General features: G+C 48.4%; 1 protein-coding gene across 1 annotated transcript in view; it reads right to left on the bottom strand.

Moving 5' to 3' along the window:
- Window positions 1-6,755, bottom strand: part of LOC116849938 — a 246,731-nt gene extending 239,976 nt beyond the window's left edge. Inside the window, exon 1 of the mRNA XM_032827629.1 lies at window positions 1,346-6,755. The gene's annotated coding sequence lies outside the window, so the exon portion shown is untranslated. The remainder of the gene's footprint in view (window positions 1-1,345) is intronic.
- Window positions 6,756-10,466: the final 3,711 nt, after the last annotated feature.

Below are 10,466 nucleotides of genomic sequence, written 5' to 3' on the forward strand. Positions count from 1 at the left end.
ATAAAATTGCGAAACGATCCGCGTACAATGTCGCGTCCGTGAGACTCGAACGGATTCATTTGGTCGCTCACCAACTTTCGCAAAGGGAAAATTACAAAACAGCGCAAACCTGTTTGCAGATTTCGATGTTATTGCGCTACTACACTGAAAGAAGAAATGTCTAAGAGAAACATGAAATATTTATTTGACAGATAATAATATATTCACTTGTTTGTAGTAATATACATATTTTCATAGAGAGAAGATAAATTTATCTCAAATGAGGAAACATATTAAACTGTTGCTTTTCATGAAAAAAAATTTTTTATTCTGCTTAGCGAGATAATTTAGTAAATATGTGTTACTAACCCACTGTACAAATATTTTTTTTATTTTTCAGATATCTTTTCTTTCAGTATTTTTTATAACTGAGAGTGTTTTATATCTCTGGGAGAAAATGTGCCGAAAAATATTAATTTTCAATAAAATGATCCGAGTTTGATAAATCCAGATTGTACGTCCTGAAAACTGTGCACTGAGAAAAGAATACTTTCTCTCTCTTCTCTCTCTCTTTCTCTTCCCCTCTTTTCTCTCTTTCTTGAAATATTTTTTCGTCTGATATAAAATTTATTTACAGAAATAAAGTTTAATTCACAGAAATAAACTTTATATCCAGCAAAGTTTTCAAGTAATTCTTTCTCACAATATGATTGAATGCAGGAAATTAAGTTTTTCGCGATGGGATAAATCCGTTGATCTGGTCAGCAATCAATAATCGCGCCGATCAAATGGATCCGCAAGAGTGGTCGTGTAAAATTTCTTTATGGAAATCGGGAAATGGAAGAGAATTAAAAAAGTAAAGATTAACACACACAAAGAGATACACGTGCGAAATATGAAGCACGAAAAGTAGAAATGCTAAACGATAAAAAAGAGAAAGAGAGACAGAGAAATTGACGTCCTGTTTGCATCTTTTATTTAATTGCACCCTGGTGGAGGCCTTAAGCCTCCGTAAGGACCGGCCCGAATCCGCCTGTGCACATTTCAGATGCGCATCGCGGCCACACAGCCTCGTTCAAGGGAGCGGCTCTCGTGGATTCCAGCGGATACAATGTCTCCTTGCGGAAAGGCGAAAAGAAAAGTAAAAATTTATGCGCGCTCGTATAACGTGTCGGTCTCTCGAATAAATATATTCAGCGCGACGTGGTAGCGCAGCGGCAGCGGCAGCGCAGTACGATACTGTCTCCGCGGGAAATATTCCCTTCGCGATAACCTCTCAGCGCGACCCTCCCTTGACACAAATAATATTACCGCGTCCTAGATCCATACGCGGAGTGTGTGCACTTCGGTGCGGGGAGGTACTCACCACCGACGATTCGCGTTGTCCCAGGGCGTCTCGCGGCAGCGTCCTTCGGCGATGTCACACTGCGCCCTTTAATACCGAACGGCATGTCACTGAAACTCGCGAGGTCGAGGTCGGCGCGGCACGTCGAGGAGCCGTTCGAGGATCGACGGCGGCGGCGGATCGATTATCCTCACAGAATTATCCTCGTTCACCCGAGCGCACGAACTCTCGCGCGGACGCGGGGTAAACTCTCACTGGAACCCTCTCTGGAGAGAGGGAGGTAGGGAGGGAGGGAGAGAGAGAGCGAGTCTCTCAATTATCCCGCGACGTCATTCCGCCAGGATGTTCTACAGTGGAGCGATGGACGTGGGTCCATGAAAGAACGGTCGATCCTTCGGAAATAGGAGTATTATCCCGGGATAGTCTGCGGAGTTTATCCTTTATCCTTTATCACCGTGCATTATCCTCTACTATCTATTAACGGGATATCGGGGGTCGTCCTTGAGACGCGCGCGCGTGTGCACGCACACCTTTTTAATTCCTCCTGTCTACTCTCCTCCGTCGTCCTAGCGCTCTGCTTTATTCCGGTCACGCTCTCACCATTCGACCTCGTCCTTCCCCGACTCCCCCTCGCAGCGCCCTCGACTCTCCTCCTCCCTCTCCTCCTCGTGCCACCCCCGGTGCGCGACGTACAGTTGCTACGTGGAAAGTAATAGAGGATGTATTAAACCGACCGCCCTTAATAACCATCGATTTCAATAACAACCGTGAACCACGTCCACGAGCGAACTTATTAAACGCGGAGTTCGGAACGATGCTCGAGCCGTCCCGTTCCGTGACGCGGATCCTCGTGCTCATCGATCGCGAATTTATATCCGATTTATCCCCCCACGCACGCAAATAAAATACCGAGGTCGAAAATATCCATAAAAATACCGCCTCGGGTACGTTCGCTCTGAACGCGACGACGGTGTTGGTTAATCGAATAAATAAACGATTATTTGCGCGTACGCGGGGCTCCTCGTGATCACTCCGTTCATTAGTCGTTTCATCACGCTCGGCCATTCATCGCGACGGCCGCGTGTGCGAAAACGCTCGACGTGTCTGTCGCGTGCAGGGCCACGGGCGATACATCATCTTCAAAGGCAGGCGAGAGGATCGCGATTGTTTTCAGCCACACGAGCAGCCGAGTGTCCTCGAAGGAGTCCCAAGTTCAAAGAGGGACTCTCTCGCCGTGGAATTGGCGAGATCGCGCTTTGATCGATGGCAGACAAGTGGACTCTGAGCCGCCCGTGAAAGAAATCCCAAGTTCGATGGGAGAGGCCAACGTGCGCTATTCTTTACGCATCCGTGATGCGGATTGACCCGATCGATGGATACGCGTCAATTGATCGCGCGTACGTGCGTGCGTGAGTGCACTGAAAAAAAAGATTACGACGATTTGGCAATTATTATCCAGCCTGTATTACAGGTACTAAATTTTAGTACCTGTAACACAGGCTGGACAATTATTACCAAATTGTCGTAATCTTTTTTTTCAGTGTGGCCGCGACACGCGAACCACACGCGGTAACAGACAATTTAACAGACACCCGACGTCGATCGAGTGCGACGGAGGACAGGTCAGGGGTGGGAATTAAAATTGAAACGGATGATTCCGCAGCGCGTTCTAATTGCGCGACATTCGTCCTCGCGACTAAAAATAGAAAATTGTAGTCGCGCTCTCGATTATTAAACGGCGCGCCTCCGTTCCTCACGCATTATTCATTGTGCAAGTGATTTTTTTTTATTTCGCGAATTTAGCAGTTTAGATTTCAAATGACCGTGCGATTCCCGGATTCTTTCTTGCGTGAGCATACACCGAGAAACAAATGCTTAAAAATTTATTCGTGAGATATAGATTTTACGGATAGAAATAAATTTTACATGCCACGAATAAATTTTCAAGGATTTACTCACAGTGTAAAGTACAGATACAAATTATAGATATATCCTGTATATTTTATTCTTTGAAGTTTTTCCAAGAAAACAGAAATAAAGGGAAAAGAAATCTACACTGAGAAAGAAATACTTGAAAATTTATTTGTGAGATATACATTCACAGAGAAAGAAACTTTACTTCACAGAAGTAAACTTTACATGCCATAAATAAATTTTCAATTCTTTTTTCTCAATGCATTTATATGGTGACTTTATTGATTATTTCTGTGAAATAAAGATCATTTTCGTAGGGAAACTATATATCCTACAAAATAAATTTTGAAATATTTCTTTCTCAGGAAAGTAGACTCTTCTTCTCTTTACTGCTATTTTCCTTGAAGAATTCTGAAAAGTAAGATGCAGGATGTATTTAATTTGTCTTTGCTATGAGTTACAAAAAATATAATAAAATAAAACATAACAAAAAATATAATAAAATAAAATATAACAAAAATATAATAGTTTAAGTAAATAAGTAAAAAAACTTGACGTTTTGCTATGAAACTTTTCCGGGGATATCACTCGAGGAGTTAAGCGTAAAACGTTTAATATATCCCCGTCGATTACAGCTCGCCGCTTCCGTCAATAGCCCGCCTTTATGTTCGCGCCGCGAAGTGAATGGGGTGTCGTGCGTGAGAATCATCCCCGTTGAGTATGTCGCGCGGGTGAGCGTGCCAAATCGCGAGAAACGTTTAACGAGTATTCAAATTTTATCGCGCCGTTAGCATCCGTTTTGGCAGCCGGCTGTTTTCGACGAGTCATTAACGATTGCCCGGTTCTTAACGATCCGCGTTCACGCTTACATCGCGGCGATTACGTTCCGCTGTGACTTCTCTCGCTCATGTACATTCTCGTTCGAAGGAATTCACGGGTGGATTATCGCACGTCTTTCAACGAGAATCCGTTGCTTCAGACGATTCGACAGATTCACACTCGCGGCGGGCAATCCAAGAGGCTGCAGCGGGCACGTATCTTGTTATACCCGCGGTATATCTCCAGAGATTACTCTGGAAACGACCACGGAAATGTCTCGGATTCCCTAGCCGGATGCATAAGGGAGTCGCGGCGGTAAGGGAAACATACAGGGTGCGTTTGGAACATCCGTCAGATCCTCCGGGTGGCGATGTCGCTCTCGGGACTGGATGGATCTGCTTCGAGATCGCATGGGATGGAATAAGCGTGGACTTTGCGGCGGCTTGCTGCCAAGTGCATTTTTCAGAGGATTAAAACGTAAGAAACGAAGCATCCATGACTTCCCGGGATGGAGAAAAAGAAGAAGAAGAAGAAGAAGAAGAAGAAATGACGGTGGAGGCACGACGTCGAGGCGACGTGAATTTTTCAAGGATACGTTGCGCTTACGACTTGGAAAATGCTATTCATGACGGGCGTCCGACATGCCATGTTGCGACGAAAAACGCGTATATTGATTTCGCGTGACAACTTCAACAGCGTCCACGAGAGAAGCAGGCCAGACGTGGGAGAACGAACAAACCACGCCGATCTTAGCAGCAGGATGACGTCAAGTGACGCATTAATGACGTATCTAATGTCGATAATACATCACTCGACGTCGTCGTTTCGGCTGAGAAGGAGCAGGCCCGACGGCGAAAAAGTGTGTCACCGGACGAGCCGTGTCGACGCTTTAATGTCAGCCTGAAGCCCGGCTCGCCAAGATATCGGCCACGTAATAGCGGACACGACCAGGGGAATGTAATTTATATTCCAATGTCATGACGAGGGGGACACGTCCCACCGAGGCCGCAGAATACATTAACGATCGCGTTGCTCTCGTGCGTTAAAAATTGCCTTTGGCGAGCTCGCGGCGTCCGAATTACCGTATTATCTCACGCACGTCGATTCTCGTCGAGCACAATTTGCTTCCCACGTAACCACGATTTCGCGAGATGGCTACGGGCGTGACGGGTTCGCATTGATGAGAGTCGCTACTTGAAGCTTGCCTCGGGTGAGATACTCGGATTTTAATTTACGATTAGATATGAGTTTTTCAGCTGAACCGCGCACAATAACAATATAATGTCACATACACAGCATAACCTAAATAAAGAAACTCAGATTTAATTGTATATTCAAATCTGAGAGTCTCACGTGGGACAAGTTTCGAGCAACGAACGCTAATACGAGTCACAGAAACTCAGGATGTTTGGATCGCAGCGGGGAGCACTGAGTCGACGTCGGGGTTGGGACATTGTCCTTAATGAACGCGGCGATCAATTATTGCGGGAACGACGTTCAGCTCGCAAAAGCTGAACGACGAGGCTAGACGGAAATGCGCGAGCATGGTTGATGCAGTGAGCGACGACGCTGGCGAAAAGATCCCGAATCCCGCAGCGTGAAGGTCAACGGCGGCGGCGGTGGTAGTGGTGGTGCGGGCACACTTGACCTGGTTGCGAGGACGAGCGTAGCGCCGAGCGTCGAACGCGACAGACGTCAGGGTGCAAAATTGCAGCGCAAACACTCGCGACGGGCTCGTCTCGCAGACACGTCACTTGGAATTTCGTCGACGGCTCTTTGCAACAACAGTTGTCAGAGCGCCGGCAATCGCGACGAATGCTCGAGTTGTTATAGAGGTGACACGACGAAGAGGAAACTATTCGAATACCGAGCGAGATAGAGGAAGACAGACAAAGAGACAGAGATAAAGAGAGAGGAGAGAGGGGGGAGAGAGAAAGAGGAAACGCTATTTCGCAAGTGGAAAATAGATCACTCCTCGTGATCCACCTACGCGCCCTACGTAATCCCACGCCGCGACGACGAGCGTACGCGCGAAGAGGCTTCCGTTATCTCAGAAACTGCCACTTGAAATGAGCTCTCTCGCGAGAAACGAGCTGTCGAGAGAGCACCTGTCGATAAGGACTCATCTCTGAAGGATTATCGCCCCGTGACTCATACTAATTAGCTTAATCCGTGCACTATGTTCGGGACCACCCCTGATTCGAGAGCCTTTCACCGCGCACCTAGCCGATTATCGACGAATCTTATCATCAATATATCTTAACGTATCACTACGGACGACTCGTCACTCAACATTATCCGCTTAGACGCGTACGCCAGAACGCGCCAGGACGCACGAACACCGTCCGGATCCGTTGGCTGGTATTCGCGCGGGTCGACGTGGTTCCTGGAGAATTAACCCCGCGATTCGAGAGCGCGCGAGAAAGAGAACACTCGGCTTTACGTACTTCGGAGCACCACCGGACGTACGGCGCGGCCCGACGTTTGCCCCTTATCCTTTCTTTCTTTCTTCTCTTATACTTTCTCCTTTCTTTCCTTCCTCTCGTCGACGGCGAACACGAAGAGAGAGAGAAAGAGAGAGAGAAAAACGAGGACACCTCTTTGGCAGTGCTCTTTGACCGCGGACGCGCTGCTACTACGATCGCGCCGAGGTCTCCTCACTCTCTTGCACCCTCTCGCGCTCACACACACACACACACACACACACACACACACACACACACACACACACACACACACACACACACACACACACACACACACACACACACACACACACATATACACACACACTCTGTCTCTCTCTCCCCCTCGTGGGGCTAATGCACAGAGGATCCCGTTCGAGGGGTTGACCCAGTTAGAGGAGTCAGGGCCGGAGAGTGCGCGGTACGGACGCGTCCACGTCGCGGTACGTACTGAGCCGCCACCGGTGCGACGGTTTCGCTCTCCCTCCGGCCAAAGCTGCGCGCGGTAAGGCCGCGAGAGAGCTCGTTTCCCCTTTCGCGGTTCTCGCATTCTGCCACCACCGCCGTCGCCGCCGCCGCCGCCGCCGCCGCCTCCACCGCCTCCACCATCACCAACACAAATAGACCTTCGACGTAGTCGACGTCGTCGCCGGGACGACCACCACCATCGCCATCGCCACCACCGCCACCACCACCCCGTGGACCGCCGCCGCCGCCGCCGCCGCCGCCGCCGCCGCCGCCGCCGTGGCAGCCACCGACGCAAACCCCCTCGAAGCATCCCCTGAAACTAACCCCTACCCGCTCTCTTCAACCAAGCTCCCCTCCATATTGATCAGTACGCGCGGTCCGCAGGCCACAGCATCCAACGACGAGAACGCGCGCTGCTACACGTTGTCAACATGCTTAACAGACCGAGATCCCATGACGTGGAATAGCCGCGGGCCCGGTACCGACGAGACGATGACGATGGTAGCCCACATACATCCGCAGAATCATCATAAGTGGATGTATGCGGGAAAATGCGCGGCGGCTTGGAAATCTGATGGGATTCGACGCGTGCGTTTTCGCGCGGCTACGTGGAGGAGAGACTTGCTCGACCGCGAGATTCGTATGACGAGGGAGAGGACTGGCGATGAGGAGGCGATGAGATCAGGGAGGAGTTGTCACGTCTGCGTATCTGATCTCTCTTTTGCGTTCCGCACGAGGGTATTTTGGAAATGTTAACGTCGCCGGGCAGATCACCGGTAATATCACGTTGGACGGTCCAACAAGATTCCACCTCATTCCCGCGTGAGTAACACTCGGCGCTAAATCACTCGATTGCTTCGATCGGCGGCGCGTGAAATTTCACGAACGCGCTCCGACGACGACGAAGGGAAGTAACAACCGTTCTCGTGCGTCCCGGAAATTTCTTATTGCCTCTTTAATTGGCGCGACACAGGTGCGCGAGCCAGGGTGCACTTATTAATCGATTAAAACCACGTGCGTCCGCGTAACCTCGACAACTCCGAACTTCCGAAGGGATTACAGCCGGAGGGGTGGTCCCAGCGCTTGTCAAACGTAACACTCGGGAACGGACTGACGTCGACCAAGTTGACGAGGTAATTTTTCACAGACATGCAAGATTTACGGAAATATCTGTTTCATACTCGAGATCAAATAGATCGAACGATCACTGATTGTCGAGAGGGGGCAGATGCATGCGCGAGCTTTTCAAAGCAGCGAATGACGACATGGATTTTCAAGCAGAAAGGTACAGTCACCGGAACGTCGTTAGATCACGAGCGGTAATCAGTCTGCGCTTTTCATGTCGGACAATCATCGCTGCTAGGCGATAACGTGATCAGAAAACGGCGCGGGCTTTTCGTGACGGGCAATCATTACCGCGCCGTTATGAATTGCGCGGACTGAGAGTTGCTTTCATTTATTTCTCGTAGATAAGAAAAGATAGAGGCAGATAACGAAGTTGGCACGATAAATGATCGTTTTCGGCGGGACTCTCCGCGTCTCCCGATGTGATGTCTCACGGTGATACAGCGGCAGGCGTCACGAAATTTCAATGACCTCTCTCTGGTCGAAATAACGTCTCGCCAAGCCACGTTTCAAGCTTGTTGAGCTTGTCGTTGACCTCGTACGTTGGCCCCCGTATGATTGCAGTTTCAAGCAAATCACACGCGAGCAAGCATCGAGACATTAAGCATGTTCTTTAACAAGAACAAATTAAATCAAAGTCAACTGGCTGAGAGAACTGTCTCGGTCTTTGATGGGACAATGAGATTTCGTGAGGAATAGTTCCCGACATTTCCAAAATTCAAGATTTCGCTTCCACGGAGAGCTGACAGCCGCGAGTCACAAGCCGAGAGGCTCGCGAAACTCCACTCCCTTCGCAAGTTCCGAGTGCGCGCGCGAAACGTCTTCGAAATTAAACGATTCTCGTCGAAAGCTCGGAAAGATGTGTCTTCCTCACTCGCCGATACGGAAGTTTCCATAGGAGGCACTGGAGGACATTCCGTTGGGAAGGGTTGACGGGCGCCATTGCGAGAGAGACCAAGTTCCATACTCGCGCACTCAACGGCCCGAGGGCTGAGCACGAAACTTCCGGCCCGAGTGTGATTGTCGCGGCAAAAAGCTGCCCGGGGCTTTACAACCTTCATTCCCCCTTAATACGCTTCGCTCTTAATACGTTTCGTCGCCAACGTGGCGGCGAAATGGAGCGAAGAGAGAAAGAGAAAGAAAGAAAGAAAAAAAGGGAGAGAGAAAAAGAGAGAGGAAAAAAGGACGGAGGAAAGAAACGCGAAGCCGGTTGGCGAACTCTCGGGTGACCTTCCGCGAGATGCATTCCCCGCTGCAATTGCTAGCACTGTCGCCGCGACGTGGCGGTGCAAAAGCGGCGAAGAGTTTCACTTTCGGTCCCGAAAGTGTGTGCGCAGCTTAAAGTCGCACAGCTCCAATGGCCGCGAATTGCCGACGGTGAATGTGCGCCTCATCGAGCGCGTCGTATCCTTCGCCCTCACCCACCCTTTTCGTCCTGATGGGGACCGCGGGTTCTCTAACGAGATAACGGAAGAGGAAACGAGACGGAACGGCGTAGCGACTCGCTATCTTCCCTGCTGCCACGTCGAAACGGATCCCTCCCGCTGATACGCGTGACAAAACGGGGGCGAATGCGCGAAATATTTGACGGTTATTGCGGTACAAATGTCGCGTAGTTAGTAGGGGAGATCGTGCGCAAAGAAAAGTAACTCGCTACTAAATGTCAATGCACCGAAAGAGAAAGAGAGAGAAATATGTAAGAACTGATGCATATTGATTACATATTGAAATATGCAAATATGAAAATAATTAACTTTTTATTCAGTCGGTACTAATAATAATATTTTTGCTTGTACCAGTACAAAATATCTTATTCTTCGAATAAGAAAATACATATTTTCCTTAAACCTCAAGAAAACCTTAGCTTTTCACAAAAGCAAATGATTATTTTATTCAAGTAAAGAATTGAGATTTACGTGTGCGTGCGTAAATACGTTATTAATATCAATCAAATAAATATTTACTACTTTTTACATATCTTTTCCTCAGTATAACTAATCCCAACTCAGCCAAAAGGCTGACTCTTTATTTTTTGCTTCCATTGCTCTATCATTGTTTAAAGCTGTTAATAAAATTCGTTCATTGCGAAGTAAAAATTTGTTAATTGAATTAAACGCGAGCAATAGCACGAGTAGCCAAGAAAATAGCAGCGTTTTCTAAATATCTTATCCTTGGATTTCCTCTTTCTTTCTCTTTTGACTTTTAACGATCAACAATTACCTTGTTACTTCTCGGACAGCCGATTGTGTCGAGACATTTCTGGGTCTGTGAATCTAAAATAGATTTACAACCTCGCCCGCTTTTACAATCACGCTGCGTTGCATTAAGCCGGTCGGCAGTACGGAAATTTT

Source organism: Odontomachus brunneus, unplaced genomic scaffold (genome assembly GCF_010583005.1).
Source record: "Odontomachus brunneus isolate Ranch 3 - 2012 unplaced genomic scaffold, Obru_v1 Obru_scaffold_005, whole genome shotgun sequence".
Taxonomy (NCBI): Eukaryota; Metazoa; Arthropoda; class Insecta; order Hymenoptera; family Formicidae; genus Odontomachus; species Odontomachus brunneus.